Source organism: Bufo bufo, chromosome 3, assembly GCF_905171765.1.
Source record: "Bufo bufo chromosome 3, aBufBuf1.1, whole genome shotgun sequence".
In the NCBI taxonomy this organism is placed as follows: domain Eukaryota; kingdom Metazoa; phylum Chordata; class Amphibia; order Anura; family Bufonidae; genus Bufo; species Bufo bufo.
Window position 1 is genome coordinate 650,648,258 of NC_053391.1, and position 19,314 is coordinate 650,667,571.

General features: G+C 45.7%; 1 protein-coding gene across 2 annotated transcripts in view; it reads right to left on the reverse strand.

Moving 5' to 3' along the window:
* ELMOD1 (ELMO domain containing 1) overlaps positions 1 to 19,314 on the reverse strand; it is a 132,313-nt gene that overhangs the window by 63,317 nt on the left and 49,682 nt on the right. The gene's annotated exons all lie outside the window — the stretch shown is intronic.

Sequence of the window (19,314 nt, forward strand, 5' to 3'; positions counted from 1 at the left end):
TTGCTGGCTGGATTCATTTTTCCATCACATTATAGACTGCTCGTTTCCATAATTATGACCACCCTGCAATCCAGCAGTGGTGGACGTGCTTGCACACTATAGGAAAAAGCACTAGCCTATGTGAGCTACCACGATCGTGGCCACCACAGAGGCCGGCACTTTTTCCTATCGTGTGCAAACATGACCACCACTGATGGATTACAGGGTGGTCGCAACCATGGAGATGAGCAACGTGTAATGTGATGAAAAAATGAATCCAGCCAGCGAAGAAGGCAATATGGACAATCACAATACATTAGTAAGGGCCTTGTATGACGTTTCTCTACATGATAATGCTGAAGTGAGACAACCCCTGCATTAGACGGACTGCTTCAGTGTTGTAATTAGACTGAGAGCAGTCCGGCTTATTTCGCACGCGATGATGGTATAACCTGATAATAATCATGTCCATTAGAAGACATAATAGATCTCCTAGTGTACAGCGACGTATGGAGCATTTTGCTTGCATGGTCACACATAGCGGTCATACCAGCCCACATACATAATGTGAAGGTAAAGAAAGATTAGAAGAAACTGAAACCTCTATTAGCACATAAATGAGTCACCGTTCAGGCTGCCAATGTCACCTCCTGGTGTTATATTGTTTGTCATTTTTGATACCAGGCACCTGTTCAAAACTGCAGCGTGAAATAGGCGACAGTGTATTAATTATGTGTGATCTAAGTAATACGACGGGCTCGAGCCTACGCGGTGACACATATTTTATTCTGTAATGAAGAATGTGAAATCCTGCGGTGCGGCAGATATTGGGGAACAACAATTACCAGCATGCTCTGCCAGCCTCAAAGCTCATGGCTCTGCACTGTACGGCCCTTCCCAGCGTTACTTTGCCCATTAGAGGAGACGATTCTGGGATCCGCCCTCCATCCATACAGAACATGTACATGTCCACTTTCAATTGCCGTGTTACATAGGCTCCATCGGCCTCTGTGTTACAGTATTCCAGTAGTCTGTTCTGGCAGAGGCGCAGGCTACCAGACTTACCGTATCTGGCCTAGCCGGACACCGCCGGATCCCATCGCTATAATGGGATTCGTTGGGTTACGGGCAGGTTTGCGGCATAAATACTGGCTTTCTGCTGGAAAAATACCGATGCATGTGGTGTCCGGCTATGCCCGATATGGTAATTCCAGTAGTCTACCAGAACAGAGGTTTATGTCTGCTGGATTTGGTGCGGATTCTTCGCCAGCCGAACCAGAGAAAGACAAAAACCATCCATGAACGGCATAGACCAACTTCCTATAAAGTGGAATAAGCACTTCTCTCCTTCACAAGCAAGAACGCCATCTCATAGCAAACAAGACACTCTGCCAGAAGGAAGAGACCCAGCCTGGCTATCTTTATAAAGACCACGCAGGGCCAGGGCTCCTACCACCGAACGACCGTGCTCCTTTCCCTACACTACTCAGACAACACAGGGTGAGGGTACAACGCTCCGGGAAGACTTTATTGGATAACTAACAGTCAGCAGCATATAGTACCGTCCCAGCAAGGACACAGGATGGCACAAGTGACAGCGATTCACCCTTACGCTGACACGCCAGGGATTAAACCTCTGCGACTTTGGGGGACCCAGGATCGACTACCCCAGGCAGTAGCACCCCGCTTTGGGCGGGCATCCACTGAGAGAGGGTAGCGGCAAGCTTAGGGAGCCGGCCGTGCACAGTCAAGGCCAGGTGACCCAATCATCCCAACCTGGACTCTCCAACCGAACCCGTAGGCTCGAGGTTGGGCAGAAGAGCAGTTTTGAAGTCCACGAGCTGGAACCATAGGGTGAGGGTACAATCCCCTGGGAAGTCCCTAGGGTATTCTACAGGACATCAGCCGAGGGACTTCCCAGAGCGTTGTACCCTCACCCTGTGTTGTGTGAGTAGTGTTCCACCCATGGTAAAGGAGCACAGGCTTTCGGTGGTCTTTATAAAGATAGCCAGGCCGGCGGATGAGAACACCCACTGACCTTTGTGTCTCCACAGTGACTACTCCCCTTACCGATCCTCACCACTGCTGTTTCATCACTGCTCTGGCTGAACAGCAGCGGCAGAGCAATCTATGCTCTATGCCGTGGTCACACCCCATGTTCATTGTGACCGATTCCCTTTAACTATACACAGGCACTCTGTTCTCTGTGGGCTCGGCAAGACGAAAAACTGCTATGGGTCCAGACTCTATACCTGAGGCACAGAGGGATTTATTTCTCACAAAGCTATGAGAAAACAAATCATGGCATACGCCAGTGCATGCTGTATGATAAATAGTCGTAAACTGGTTCGAAGCACCATGCTGTGTAAACCGGAACCATAGTTCTCTACTCTTATCCTTATGAGAGACCCTTTTATATATTTAGCTATGATCGGTTAAAGGGGTTAAGTAAAAAAAAATAGGGCAGCCGCTATAAACGGTCTAAAATAACAAACAAGTGATGCCCCCACCCTTATCTCCGCTGCTACCTTCAGCGTTGCGTACCTCTGGTCCTGCCCGCCATTATTTGATATCCTGGCTGCAGCGGCAATGCTCCATGAACACCAATTCAACACTGCAGCCAATCACAGGCCTCAGCAGTGATGTCCTATATACTGCTAAGGCCAGTGATTAGCTGCACAGTGACCTGTGATCTCTCCGCTGCAGCCAGGAAGACGTCAGCACTGCAGGATCGGAACGCATTGCTGGAGAGAAAAGGAGTGAGTATCTCACAGATTTTAGACCATTTACAGCGGCTGCTCTAAAAATGTGAAATATCTGATTGATCTGACCGGTCTAGTTGATGGCGGATTAAAGGAATTTTACTTCATATATAAATTTTTATTTCTGTTTTCAGTTGGTATCAGTCACTGACATATCACAAGGGTCCTATTTAGGCCTATTGCACACGACCGTATGGCTTTTTCAGTGTTTTGCGGTCCGTTGTTCCGTTTTTGTTCCGTTTTTCCGTATGCCATATACAGTATACAGTAATTACATAGATAAAATTGGGCTGGGCATAACATTTTCAATAGATGGTTCAGCAAAAAACGGAAGACATACGGATGCATTTCCGTATGTGTTCCGTTTTCTTTGCGGACCCATTGACTTGAATGGAGCCACGGAACGTGATTTGCGGGCAATAATAGGACATGTTCTATGTTAAAACGGAACGGAAAAACGGAACTATGGAAACGGAATGCATACGGAGTACATTCCGTTTTTTTTGCGGAACCATTGAAATGAATGGCTCCGTATACGGACCGTATATGGAACGCAAAAAACGGCCAGTAAACGGGAAAAAAAAACGGCCGTGTGCAGGAGGCCTTAGAGATGAGCAAATCTCCTAAAATTCGTTTTGGGTTCGATATGGCCGAATCGTTCAATTTGGGTCCGAATAAATCACCTGGAAAAGCCCATCTTTCTCTCCTCGATTCTCTGAAATCTAAACGCACAAAATTCTAATTCAGTAGAATCAGAAATTTTGGAAAAATTTTAGCCGAATTTAAAATTTTTAGAATCTATCCTCTCATCTCTAGCCCCATTTACATTTTATCCACAAACTACACAGAAGTGACCATCTCACAAACAAGTCTGAGCGCCCGATCCGTTACTGATGCCGTCCGCAGGATTTCTGACCCCCTTGTCTGAAACCCTTTTCACTCCTTGCTGTAGAGATGGATTTTCTGCCTCTGGTGATTTGGAGAAGTTTCATGCTTTTTTTTCCCCTCGCTCCTTCTTGCACGTCAGGCTCTCACCTCTGGAATCTGCCAGAGAATCACCATGGCAACATAGCGTTCCCGTCCTCCGCATCAGATTTATCATACCGATGGGCACGGCGCTAAGAGGATTGTGCAGCCTGCATATTAACCTCATCTTATACCTTCTTATCATCCGCAAGAAGCTCTGCCTTACTGCATCGCGGTTTATCCTAATCAATAAACTACGTGCACGTCTGCGGTCGGCCCGATGGAGGTGGTAGGGTAAACACTGCCGGACGCCTTGCTCGTGGCGATGTTTATTACATCTGATGCCTTATTTTTATGACACAGCATGATCAATACCAGGAAATGTAAAGCATTCACTGTACATGTGCCAGAGGGGTCTTCTGTGAATTTCTCTCTCGTCACTGGGTACAGTTTCCTTTTCTGTGCAAAATGGTGCAGAAGATTACTGTATCGGGTGATATGGACTGAAAATGTAAGAAGCATCTGGTGGTGGTGTCGGTAATGGGGTCCTCTTATGGTTTGGGACCACTGCCGTCAGTTATCAGAAAATACCCCCTGCTGATAACGGGAATCCTTACCTGGCCTGATATTTTGGGTGCCACTGCCGTCCACCATTGACTTTCAATGCCATAAAGTGGCGTAGAAAATGGTAAATGAGACGGGCCGTCTGGAAGCGACAGGGTAAGAAGCCAAGACACTTAATACTTCACTGTCAGTATACGACCTCAGACAACTCATATGTGTGGTTTTATTTTTCAATTTTAACATCCTTAGGGTCCATTCACACGTCCGTTGTTTCTTTCCTGATCTGTTCCGCTTTTTGCGGAACAGATCTGGACCAGATCTGTACCCATTCATTTTCAATGGGTCCTGAAAAAAAAATCAGACAGCTCAATGTCAGATTTTTTTTCAGGACCCATTAAAAATGAATGGGTACAGATCTGGTCCAGATCTGTTCCGCAAAAAGCGGAACAGATCAGGAAAGAAACAACGGACGTGTGAATGGACCCTTAAAATATGCACAATTCCATTAGAAAAAATATCTCAGATTTCATACTTAAAGAGGACCTTTCACTTGTAAAAACAATGTGAACTAAGTATGGGGATCTCACTGCACTTACTTTTACCCCTGGGTGCCGCTCCGTTCTCCCGTTATGCGTTCTCCAGTTATAGATCAATGCATAGCATGGGGATGTGCAAGCCAAGTTTTTTTGTTTTGTTTTTTTTTTTAAAGCGCAGGACTCAAAATATGATAAAACCAATGGTGTCGTATAACACCCCGTGCTAAGCCACACCCCCCCCAAGTCACGCCCCAAGCTGCACCCCCAAATAATCGCTCAATAATCCAAATCGAGGTTACATGTTCAACTAATCATGTTTTTCATTTTTGTCATAATCGCCCAGCCCTAGTTAGGGGAATAATACATTTCCCCCATTATTACATCAGAAAGTTACAATTTTTTAGTCATGGAGTTTCCCTGCTTTGGATAATCCCTACTTCTACCTTGACAATAAACTGATCATAAAGTGTCCCTCCAGAGATGGAAATCTGGCAGTAGGTGCTCCCTATCCCTGCAGCGCCACCACAGGGGAAAATGGAACATTACACAGTGATCAATCAAATCAATGGGCTGTCTGTGTAATGCAGTACAGGACGGGTCCTCCAGAGACAGAGACGCTCTTGATAACCACTCTGCCAGGAGATAAGGATCCTGAACAGAGAACCACCATCTATTAACTCTGAATAGGTCCCGCTACCTCTCCTAATTGCATTCCCCATGTAATACTGGTAATTCTAGAGCATATTTTCATTTCACTCTGTGTTGTGCCATCCCTCTATTATTCCTACTAGAAATGTATAAAATGATTTGCAATAATGGTCCAAATTGGTGTTACCAGTATGGTTATGTCTCTGCACAGTCTGACACTTTATCTGTGCCCCCCCCCCCCCGGCCTTTGTCTGTGCCCTGGCCCCTGTGTGCGCCTCCCTGGCCCTTGTCTGTGCCACTTTGGCCCCTGTGTGCGCCACCCTGGCCATTTCAGTGCAGCCCCTGGCCCTTATCTGCGCCCCCTGGCCTGTGCCCCCCCCCCCCGGCCCTTGCCTGCGCACCCCCGTGGCCCTTGTCTGCGCCCCCCCCCCGCGGCCCTTGTCTGCGCCCACCACCCCCGGCCCTTGCCTGCGCACTCCTGGCCTGTACCCCCCTGGCCCCTGTCTGCGCCCCCTGCTTGCTGTTCTGCCATCTACTACTGCTTATTTTGTGACTGTTATATATTCAGAGGTTGTGCGCTTATATATGTGCCATAATAAGCACTAGTACATGGCAGAACAGCGGGCAGAAAGGGGAGGCTGCCATGTACTGCAAGCTATAGACAGTATCAACCCCCTTCCCAATGTTTTATATAAAAATAAACAAACCCCCAAAAAAAGTCTTTACTATTAAAATATAAAAATACTAAAAACACAGTTTTGGTGACCAACCCCCCCCCCCCCCCCCCCCCCCAACAACACACGCACCAAAAAAAATAAAAAATTGAATAAGGGCCCATGCACACGACCATATGCCCTCTGAGTCATTCGGTCCTGGAGCGGCATTGATCGTGTGCACGGGAGCACATAGCTTCATAGATTACTAAAACGTATGATTATGGGACAGTAGTCTCTCGCGCAGCCCATCGCACACATAACCTATGATGCTGTGCGCTCCTGTGCACACGATCAATGCCGCTCCGAGACATATGGCTCGCTCATGGACTGTATGTCTCGGAGGGCATACGGTTGTGTGCATGGGCCCTAACAATGATCAAAAAATTGCACGCACAAAAGCCCTCATAAAGCTCTGTAGACAGAAATATGATTATATGGCTGTCAGAAAATGGTGATGCAAAGAAAAAACTCTCAAAGGTCTTTTTTTTAACCCCTTTAATATTGCAGAAAATGTAGTGGGAAGTGGTAAAAAATTCCAAAGGTGGTGGAATTGGAAACTTTGCCACAGTTTTACAGGTTTTTTTTTATTCTCCAGGTCAGTATAAATCTGGCGGATAAAACATATGTATAGTTTTTCTTGCGTTTTGATACTGAAAAAAAATAAAAGTTTTTTGCCATTTTCAGACCCCTATAAGCTTTTTGTAGTTAACTAGCATTGGAGTCTATGATGATTTTACTCGTTTCCTATCGAGCCCGGCTACAGACAGGGGCTCCGTAGGAAACGCTGTGCAGCAGCCCCCTGTCATTCACTATGACTGGGGCTGGCGTACACAAGCTCCGGCTCCTCTGATCGCCACACGGGGGATCCGGAGCATTAACAGAAGTGCGGATTGAAAAAAAAAAGAACTATGTAAATTAAAAAGTTCCGATCTTGGAGGCAAAGGAGCAAATAAAAAAATAAAAAATAAGTATTAAAGGGGTTGTGTAATCTTAGACATTGGTGGCATGTTGCCACAAAATGCCACCAATGTCAGTTAGGTGCGGGTCCTACCTGTGGGGCCCACACTTATCTCGCACTGCTCAGGTCATGTCTAGGATACGATTACTTTTTTACCCTCATCTTACATTTTCTACCTCTTGGGCTAATAGCATATTACAAAAGATTTGTTTCTACCTTCTAGATTTCATTGCTCGGAGCAGTGCGTGGGCAGAACTTGAAGAGGAGAAGAGCGCGTCAGTGAAGACTGCAGTCCAGTGAGAAAGATCCCAACAAGGGTGAGTATGCCTGGCCAGTGCTGTGGACCCGAGTGTCTCCTTCTCAGCCTCTACATCTTAGGCCTCATGCACACGACCGCTGTGTGTTTTGCGGTCCGCAAAACGCGGATGGCAGCCGTGTGCGTTCCGCAATTTGCGGAACGGCACGGACAGCCTTTAATACAACCGCCTATTCTTGTCCGCAAAGCGCGGACAGGAATAGGACAGGTTATAAATTTTTTGCGGACCACGGAACGGAGCAACGGATGCGAAAAGCACACGGTGAAGTGAATAGGTCCGCATCCGATGCGGACCAAAACAACGGCCGTGTGCAGTTAGAGGAGGAGAAGGATGGACTTCCATGGCATCCGGCACTGGCCGCTAAGCTAATGATTCTGTATGAGGATGAGCAATAGAAATGGCGATCGATCCTCCCCAGACTGTGGAGGGGATCGCTGTCTGAGGGGGGCTGCGCTTAATCTCCATTAAAGAGCAAGGGCTGTTGTGAAGGAATTGTTATTTCTCAATAATCACGTACTGTATCGGGCTGTGTATATACAGCATTTTATGGTCAGTAACTTGTACTTGGCTGGTGCAAACAAATCTTAGAATGTTTGTGATATATCTTATCTGAGAACAATGCCTCTCCCGCTATCAGAGCCTCTACTGTTACCTTCTCCCCGAAAAAGTATTTATGATAGAAATCTGCTTTTCTCACTGTTGTAAACACAATAGACATTGAGGTCAGATTACAGATACAGGTCTATAGAGGGGATGGGGGTGAGCCAGTCATACTCTTATCGGATCAGGGAGAAGAGTGGAAGATATAGTGTACTGACATGGCATCAGCTGCAGAGAAGACAACATTAGAACCCGCTGATGTGAATGTCGCAGGTGCCCAAGTAGAGGAGGGTGCCCAGTCCAGCACATCTTTTGCCCATACTGACATGGCATCAGCTACAGAGAAGATAACATTAGAACCCGCTGATGTGAATGTCGCAGGTGCCCAAGTAGAGGAGGGTGCCCAGTCCAGCACATCTTCTGCCCATACTGACATGGCATCAGCTACAGAGAAGATAACATTAGAACCCGCTGATGTGAATGTCGCAGGTGCCCAAGTAGAGGAGGGTGCCCAGTCCAGCACATCTTCTGCCCATACTGACATGGCATCAGCAGCAGAAAAGACAACATTAGAACCCGCTGATGTGAATGTCGCAGGTGCCCAGGTAGAGGAGGGTGCCCAGTCCAGCACATCTTCTGCCCCTACTGACATGGCATCAGCTACAGAGAAGATAACATTAGAACCCGCTGATGTGAATGTCGCAGGTGCCCAAGTAGAGGAGGGTGCCCAGTCCAGCACATCTTCTGCCCATACTGACATGGCATCAGCAGCAGAGAAGACAACATTAGAACCCGCTGATGTGAATGTCGCAGGTGCCCAGGTAGAGGAGGGTGCCTAGTCCAGCACATCTTCTGCCCATACTGACATGGCATCAGCTACAGAGAAGATAACATTAGAACCCGCTGATGTGAATGTCGCAGGTGCCCAAGTAGAGGAGGGTGCCCAGTCCAGCACATCTTCTGCCCATACTGACATGGCATCAGCTACAGAGAAGATAACATTAGAACCCGCTGATGTGAATGTCGCAGGTGCCCAAGTAGAGGAGGGTGCCCAGTCCAGCACATCTTCTGCCCATACTGACATGGCATCAGCAGCAGAGAAGAAAACATTAGAACCCGCTGATGTGAATGTCGCAGGTGCCCAGGTAGAGGAGGGTGCCCAGTCCAGCACATCTTCTGCCCATACTGACATGGCATCAGCTACAGAGAAGATAACATTAGAACCCGCTGATGTGAATGTCGCAGGTGCCCAAGTAGAGGAGGGTGCCCAGTCCAGCACATCTTCTGCCCATACTGACATGGCATCAGCTACAGAGAAGATAACATTAGAACCCGCTGATGTGAATGTCGCAGGTGCCCAAGTAGAGGAGGGTGCCCAGTCCAGCACATCTTCTGCCCATACTGACATGGCATCAGCAGCAGAGAAGACAACATTAGAACCCGCTGATGTGAATGTCGCAGGTGCCCAGGTAGAGGAGGGTGCCCAGTCCAGCACATCTTCTGCCCATACTGACATGGCATCAGCTACAGAGAAGATAACATTCGAACCCGCTGATGTGAATGTCGCAGGTGCCCAAGTAGAGGAGGGTGCCCAGTCCAGCACATCTTCTGCCCATACTGACATGGCATCAGCTACAGAGAAGATAACATTAGAACCCGCTGATGTGAATGTCGCAGGTGCCCAAGTAGAGGAGGGTGCCCAGTCCAGCACATCTTCTGCCCATACTGACATGGCATCAGCAGCAGAGAAGACAACATTAGAACCCGCTGATGTGAATGTCGCAGGTGCCCAGGTAGAGGAGGGTGCCCAGTCCAGCACATCTTCTGCCCATACTGACATGGCATCAGCTACAGAGAAGATAACATTAGAACCCGCTGATGTGAATGTCGCAGGTGCCCAGGTAGAGGAGGGTGCCCAGTCCAGCACATCTTCTGCCCATACTGACATGGCATCAGCTACAGAGAAGATAACATTAGAACCCGCTGATGTGAATGTCGCAGGTGCCCAAGTAGAGGAGGGTGCCCAGTCCAGCACATCTTCTGCCCATACTGACATGGCATCAGCAGCAGAGAAGACAACATTAGAACGCGCTGATGTGAATGTCGCAGGTGCCCAGGTAGAGGAGGGTGCCCAGTCCAGCACATCTTCTGCCCATACTGACATGGCATCAGCTACAGAGAAGATAACATTAGAACCCGCTGATGTGAATGTCGCAGGAGCCCAAGTAGAGGAGGGTGCCCAGTCCAGCACATCTTCTGCCCATACTGACATGGCATCAGCTACAGAGAAGATAACATTAGAACCCGCTGATGTGAATGTCGCAGGTGCCCAAGTAGAGGAGGGTGCCCAGTCCAGCACATCTTCTGCCCATACTGACATGGCATCAGCAGCAGAGAAGACAACATTAGAACCCGCTGATGTGAATGTCGCAGGTGCCCAGGTAGAGGAGGGTGCCCAGTCCAGCACATCTTCTGCCCATACTGACATGGCATCAGCTACAGAGAAGATAACATTAGAACCCGCTGATGTGAATGTCGCAGGTGCCCAGGTAGAGGAGGGTGCCCAGTCCAGCACATCTTCTGCCCATACTGACATGGCATCAGCTGCAGAGAAGATAACATTAGAACCCGCTGATGTGAATGTCGCAGGTGCCCAGGTAGAGGAGGGTGCCCAGTCCAGCACATCTTCTGCCCATACTGACATGGCATCAGCTACAGAGAAGATAACATTAGAACCCGCTGATGTGAATGTCGCAGGAGCCCAGCTAGAGGAGGGTGCCCAGTCCAGCACATCTTCTGCCCATACTGACATGGCATCAGCTGCAGAGAAGATAACATTAGAACCCGCTGATGTGAATGTCGCAGGTGCCCAGGTAGAGGAGGGTGCCCAGTCCAGCACATCTTCTGCCCATACTGACATGGCATCAGCAGCAGAGAAGACAACATTAGAACCCGCTGATGTGAATGTCGCAGGTGCCCAGGTAGAGGAGGGTGCCCAGTCCAGCACATCTTCTGCCCATACTGACATAGCATCAGCTGCAGAGAAGACAACATTAGAACCCGCTGATGTGAATGTCGCAGGTGCCCAGGTAGAGGAGGGTGCCCAGTCCAGCACATCTTCTGCCCATACTGACATGGCATCAGCTGCAGAGAAGATAACATTAGAACCCGCTGATGTGAATGTCGCAGGTGCCCAGGTAGAGGAGGGTGCCCAGTCCAGCACATCTTCTGCCCCTACTGACATGGCATCAGCTGCAGAGAAGATAACATTAGAACCCGCTGATGTGAATGTCGCAGGAGCCCAAGTAGAGGAGGGTGCCCAGTCCAGCACATCTTCTGCCCATACTGACATGGCATCAGCTACAGAGAAGACAACATTAGAACCCGCTGATGTGAATGTCGCAGGTGCCCAGGTAGAGGAGGGTGCCCAGTCCAGTACATCTTCTGCCCATACTGACATGGCATCAGCAGCAGAGAAGACAACATTAGAACCCGCTGATGTGAATGTCGCAGGTGCCCAGGTAGAGGAGGGTGCCCAGTCCAGCACATCTTCTGCCCATACTGACATGGCATCAGCAGCAGAGAAGACAACATTAGAACCCGCTGATGTGAATGTCGCAGGTGCCCAGGTAGAGGAGGGTGCCCATGGTTATGTTATTCCCCGAAGCTCAATACTATGTATTGTGAGCCATGCTGGTTGTTTGGCGATCGGAAAAAGCAGGGTTTTGAACCAGCATGGGCCAAGGGTATTAAGAAGTGGAAAAACATAACTAGAAAAATTCACACTCATGAGAGCTCCAATTCCCACATTGAAGCCTATATGGTATATGACCAGTGGAGAAAAAAGGGCCCTGTTGATGAGGAACACGAAAGGCAAATAATTAAGCGATTTTTTTTTTTTTTACCCAAGTTCTACAAAGAATTGTAAACGTGACATTAACCATGTCAACGGCTAATCTACCATTCCGTGGGCATCGAGACCACTTAGGTGAGCTTAATAATGGGAATTTTCTGTGCATAGTTCAACTTTTAGCAGAGTACGATCCCATTCTAAAAGAACTAATTCTAATACCACAATGGACAATAAAATATCTCAGCCCCGAAGGCCAAAATGAGATAATACAAATTCTTTCTCAACAAGTACAAAAGGAAATAGTGTCAGATATTCAACAGGCACAATTCTACTCTGTCATCATGGACACTACACAAGACATCGCAAAAGTTGATCAACTAAGCCAGGTTTTCCGATACGTTTCTGTTGCTAGAGATGAGAACACCAGAGCAACTAGTGTGAAAATTCATGAAGTTTTTTGGGGGATTTCATGCTGTGAAAGATCAGAGTGCCGCAGGCGTAGAAAATGATATCATAGCCTGCATCGAGAGCAACGGTCTAACATTACACAAGTGTCGTGGCCAGGGGTACGATGGAGCAGCAGCAATGAGTGGCATATACTCGGGAGGGCAGGCCCGGATTTTAGAAAAAGAACCAAATGCTCTTTAGGTGCACTGTGCAGCGCACAACCTCAATCTTGTATTGCAAGATGCAATGGCAAACATCAAAGAAATTGCTAATTTCTTTGATGTTGTGCAGATCATATATACATTTTTTGCAGACAGTATTAGACGGTGGGATTTACTTTGCTCATTCACAACTGAATCCAGCGTGACATTGAAGAAGCTGTGCCCTACTCGCTGGTCATCACGCTATGAATCCCTGCTTGCCTTACGTTTCTGTTTTCGGGATGTGATGCAAGCACTGTCAAAAATCATTCTTACTTCAACAAAAAAGAAAGAGAAGAGGCAGCACTTATGAAAAAAAAAAAATGGTGTCATACGAGTTCATATTTTTAGTAGTTGTCCAGACAAAAATTCTGCAAGCACAAAACATGGACTTGTCTAAAACATCCACTTTATTCAAAAGTGTTGCAGACACTCTGGTCCGATTCCGAAATCAGTTTCAGGAAGCAAAACAAACTGCGGCATCACTTGCACAACAGTGGGGCATTTCACCCGAATTTCAAAAGAGACGGATCCCCAAAGTCAAGCGTCATTTTGAAGAATTGGCAGTAGACGAGCGATTAAACGATGCTAACATCTCGGCTTCTAAACAGGTTTAAGGGAATAGATCAGGTTCTTGGTCGTTTCAACATTATTCAGCCCACGATGCTTTCATCTGCATCTGATGATGAATTCTTTAAAGCTGCATCAAATCTTCAAAAAATCTACCAGGAAGATTTAACAAGCACTTTTCCTGGACAGCTTCTAAGTTTTCGATTAGCATTAAAAGAAGAGATCCTTTAGGCCTCTTTCACACGGGCGAGTTTTCAGCGCGGGTGCAATGCGTGAGGTGAACGCATCGCACCCGCACTGAATCCTGACCCATTCATTTCTATAGGGCTGTGCACATGAGCGGTGATTTTCACGCATCACTTATGCGTTGCGTGAAAATCGCAGCGTGCTCTATATTGTGCGTTTATCACGCAACACAGGCCCCATAGAAGGGAATGGGGTTGCCTGAAAATCGCAAGCATCCACAAGCAAGTGCGGATGCGGTGCAATTTTCACGCACGGTTGCTAGGAGACGATCGGGATGGAGACCCGATCATTATTATTTTCCCTTATAACATGGTTATAAGGGAAAATAATAGCATTCTTAATACAGAATGCATAGTACAATAGCGCTGGAAGGGTTAAAAAAAAATAAAAAAAAAATTAACTCACCTTAATCCACTTGCTCGCGCAGCCCGGCTTCTCTTCTGTCTTCTTTTTTGCTGTGTGCAGGAAAAGGACCTGTGGTGACGTCACTCCGGTCATCACATGGTCCGTCACATGATCTTTTACCATGGTGATGGACCATGTGATGACCGGAGTGACGTCACCACAGGTCCTTTTCCTGCACACAGCAAAAAAGAAGACAGAAGAGAAGCCGGGCTGCGCGAGCAAGTGGATTAAGGTGAGTTTAATTATTATTATTTTTTAACCCCTCCAGCGCTATTGTACTAAGCATTCTGTATTAAGAATGCTATTATTTTCCCTTATAACCATGTTATAAGGGAAAATAATACAATCTACCCAGCACCTAACCCAAACCCAAACTTCTGTGAAGAAGTTCGGGTTTGGGTACCAAACATGCCGATTTTTCTCACGCGAGTGCAAAACGCATTACAATGTTTTGCACTCGCGCGGAAAAATCACGCATGTTCCCGCAACGCACCCGCACCTTTTCCCGCATCGCCCGTGTGAAAGAGGCCTAAGGCCTCCTCTGTCAGTGACCTTGCTCATCTTCTGTTAGTCGACAACAATGCACGGTCATCACTTCCAGATGTGTGCGTAGCCTTGCTACTATTCCTAACGCTACCTGTGACAGTAGCAAGTGCTACTTGAGGAGTACTTTGTCCGACCAGAGGCGTTCTGGACTTGCAGTGCTGAGCATTGAAAATGAGAGAGCTAGGAAAATAGACATAGACAGCATTGTGGACACGTTTGCAGAACTCAAGGCGCGCAGGCGTGTGTTGTAAGAAACGGTCTTCTGTGTAAGTGTAAAGTTGTTCGGGAGGTTTGAAGTTTCAGCAGTTGACCGTTTCCTGCTGAACTAACCAAAAAGTTTTGCTAACAGTTTCTTTATTGGAATTGCATATATATTCAGTTTAAAGTAACACTCCTGAAGGAGTGTCACTTCTTATACTGTGAGGATTGAAGAGATACTGTGATACCTCTCAAATGATTATTAAGGGGAGTAGTGTTCTCTAAGAATAATGATAATAAAAAGGTCAGTATACATAATGTAGCAAGAAATGTGGTTTGGATAAAGGGTTGGTCTTCTAATGGAGTTGGTCTTTTGGAGAGGTTTCGCTATATATTGAATTCTTACCTCTGTAAAGCTGACCATACACATTAGATCTGGTGAACGCAGGTTTCACAGACACAGCAATAACCATTTTAATCTATATTGGCTGTTGTTGTTCAAACTTCCATACATGTTCAATGAAACAGGTCCAGAAATATCTTTCATGGAATGTTCTTTCAAAGAAAGAGCTTTCGTTCACAAACAGTCTTTCTTTCAACAAAAGATCTTTTGGCTGCCTATCGGACGACATCGGTATTGAACACTTCTTTTCTACCACTGTTCCCCTAAAAATGTTGGTTATTGTTAAATTTCACCTGACGATCATTCATTTTCGTAGATATTGTCCATTTTGATCAAGTTCAAAAAAAATATGTATGGTCACCTTTGGATTTTATTAGCTGCCTAAATGTTTGACCAGTTTGAGGGTCTAGACCAGTGATGGGCAAACTACGGCCCGGCTGACCTTTTTATCCGGCCCACAGAGCTGTCCGGAGGCAGCAGGAGTGGAGATGAGCGCTTCCATTGTGGAAGCGCTCATCTCCATATTCATCTGTATCGCTGTCCTCAGGACAGCGATACAGATGAATGATGCGGAGGAGCAGGGGAGAGGCGTCTCGCTTGCCCGTTCCTCTGATAGGCTATAGGCACTAGGCCTGAAGCCTATCAGAGGCCGGTGCAGGCGGCGCGATGACGTTATTGCGCCGCCTGAGCCGTACAGAGCAGGACACAGGCCGGAAGAGGCCTGCACCGCATCACTGACAGCAGCATAAGGTAAGTATATGTGTTTATTGCTTTTATTATTTATAGTATACTGTGGCAAGAAGGGGGGTGGGGGCCCTATATACTGGCACAATATGGATTGGTACTATGGAGAAGAGGGGAAGCACTATGGGGGCCACTATGGAGAAGAGGGGAAGCACTATGGGGGCCCTATATACTGCCAAAATATGGGGGGGCACTATGGAGAAGAGGGGAAGCACTATGAGGGCCACTATGGATAAGAGGGGAAGCACTATGGGGGCCCTATATACTATTCTGCGAATTGCAACAACTAAGCTAACTCCAGACTTTGATGCCTTAGCAAAAAAGGGAGACCAACAACACTGTTCCCACTAAAATTGAATGTGAGTTATACAAACTATGTTATTAAAGAAATACATTGCATAAAAGTTGTGTACAATAACTCTTTTTATGCTTTTCTACCTTGAATTAAACTAAACCTTTAATGTTATGAAATTTATATTTAATTTATATTAATTCACACAAACGCCTCATCCATCTACTCTTGGTCCGGCCCCCGGGTCCAATATATGAACCCATTGTTGCCCACGAGTCAAAAAGTTTGCCCACCTCTGGTCTAGACTGTGTTTTTAAAGGCACAAACTAAATGTTGGTTTCTTTTCTCTAGGCTGCAACGCTATTTACTTTGGTGTCAAGTTCTGTTTATGTTAATGTGCGTTTTACATACAATGTTTGAACTAATCCTGCTAGAATTTATAAATGTAGAAGAAACTAAATTGCACATGTATATGGAGGAGTTATATTTCCTTTTTTTGTGTGTCCCTAGATTGCTTTGTTGTTGCACTTCTACGTGTTTACCGTTGAAATACATGTGTGAATGACAGATGGTCCTCTCTGGGTTCTTTTGGTTTCTGGTAAGTTTTTTGTTGTATTATATGTGTGCAGAATTTAGTACATTTAAAAATGTCTGTTATACTGTCACGGCGGACGTGCACAGTTTAACAGATAACACACCAACCAGGCTCTGGACGAGAGACAGGGGAAGGGTCACCTCCTAATTTATCCCTGACCTCTTTCCCTGCAATGCTCAGCCCACAGACAAACCTTGAAGGTAGATTTGCTGTGTCCTCCAGCCTGTACTAACAGAACCCTGAACTCCCTGAGATGGTGAAGTGGGGAGAAAGGAGCAGCCTGCTCGCACAGAACCTGGATGGGATAGATGACATAAACAACCAAACGAAAAGAAACTTATCTGCTGAGAGCAGGAACAAACAGCCAACCTTCCCTCCAAACATCCCAGACCATAATGAACAGTATAATCCGCTCAGAGCACTTAGCTGGAGACCATTTAAACTAATGACTCCACCCAGTGCACCTGATGCGAGGCGGATCCAGCACAGCATCAAAACAAATACTAGACTCGTGCTGCAATCCTGGCTGACCTCCGCACATCGTCAGAGTGGGGCATGACGTATACTTACAAATATAAATAGTACATTTTATGTGAGAATATTTTTTTTTTTTCTTATTTAGGTTGTAGTTATGTTTTTCAAGTTGGAACAATCAAGCTAGAAGAGATGGAGACAAGAAACTTCTGATTTCATTTGTCGTGTTTCAGGTAAGTTTTTAATAAACTATTATGCCTTTTATTTGTTATGCACTACTTTTATTATACTTATAACAATTTGAAGAGCATGTCACCTCTTCTGACCCTAGATCACTTTACCCAATAAATGTATCCCCAACAATATAACACGTGTTGATCATTATTTCTCTTAACTCTGCCTTGTGTAATTTCCCTGTTATTCTAAGTTTCTGAGTTCATTGTCAATTGGGAACGTCCCTACAATCTGAGACTGCATCAGGCTGAAACACATCCCCCATCTCCTAAATACAGTTGCCAATGAACTTAAAAACTTAGAATAACAGAGCAATGAAACAATGCAAAGTTGTGAGAAAAGATTACCCAGAATGGTTTGTTGTGGAATGCAGTGTAATTAATAAAACAGATCAAGAATCCCAGCAACTCCTATCTTGCTTGAAAATAAATTATTTTTATTCCATATTTATTTAATGTCTAGTAGACGTGTTTCGGCACGCAGCCTTTGTCTGCCTAATTAATAAAACAGGTGTGGTGATGGGTCCTATTTCACAAAGGGTTACAGGAAGAGAAGGAAGGGAAATGTAAAGTTCGGCAAAGGCAGTGATACAATTCTCTATATCAGAAATCAGCAACCTCTGGCACTCCAGCAGTTCCTAAACTATTATACCCAGGATGCTTAGTTCACTTCTATGGGGGTTACAAGAACAGCTTAGCAAATGTTCATGCTGGGAGTGGTAGTTTCTCTGGAGCTGGAGTGCGAAGAGTTGATGATCCCTGCTCTATATAATGAAACATACATACATAGATAATATCTTCATGTATTATGTATATTTAACATTATATTTATCTAAATAGAGAGAATTTCCGTGAATTGAAATGCTGTGCCAGGGAAGGTTCTTCGGAAGTCCAAAGCATATCAAGAATTTTGTATCTTTTTGCAAGAATTTGTAACTGTAAAAAAGTGTAACATGCTCTTGGAAAGGTCAAATATTTTGTTCCTGGCAAAAAAGAGTTTTCATTATTAGTTATATCTTTTTTTTTACCTCCCCATGTAAGGGGGCTGTAAGGGATGCGTGGGGGGGGGGGATCTTGACTAGTCCCATGAGTTTGGGGGTTGCATGGGAGGAGGGTTAAGACTTTGACAGGGCCTCCACAACAGTATTATACAATGACACTACATGACAGACAGTGTGTGTGTGTGTATATACAGTACAGACCAAAAGTTTGGACACACCTTCTCATTCAAAGAGTTTTCTTTATTTTCATGACTATGAAGGCATCAAAACTATGAATTAACACATGTGGAATTATATACATAACAAACAAGTGTGAAACAACTGAAAATATGTCATATTCTAGGTTCTTCAAAGTGACCACCTTTTGCTTTGATTACTGCTTTGCACACTCTTGGCATTCTCTTGATGAGCTTCAAGAGGTAGTCCCCTGAAATGGTCTTCCAACAGTCTTTAAGGAGTTCCCAGAGATGCTTAGCACTTGTTGGCCCTTTTGCCTTCACTCTGCGGTCCAGCTCACCCCAAACCATCTCGATTGGGTTCAGGTCCGGTGACTGTGGAGGCCAGGTCATCTGGCGCAGCACCCCATCACTCTCCTTCATGGTCAAATAGCCCTTACTTTCAAATTTTTACCAATTTTTCGGCTGACTGACTGACCTTCATTTCTTAAAGTAATGATGGCCACTCGTTTTTCTTTACTTAGCTGCTTTTTTCTTGCCATAATACAAATTCTAACAGTCTATTCAGTAGGACTATCAGCTGTGTATCCACCTGACTTCTCCTCAACGCAACTGATGGTCCCAACCCCATTTATAAGGCAAGAAATCCCACTTATTAAACCTGACAGGGCACACCTGTGAAGTGTAAACCATTTCAGGGGACTACCTCTTGAAGCTCATCAAGAGAATGCCAAGAGTGTGCAAAGCAGTAATCAAAGCAAAAGGTGGCTACTTTGAAGAACCTAGAATATGACATATTTTCAGTTGTTTCACACTTGTTTGTTATGTATATAATTCCACATGTGTTAATTCATAGTTTTGATGCCTTCATAGTCATGAAAAAAA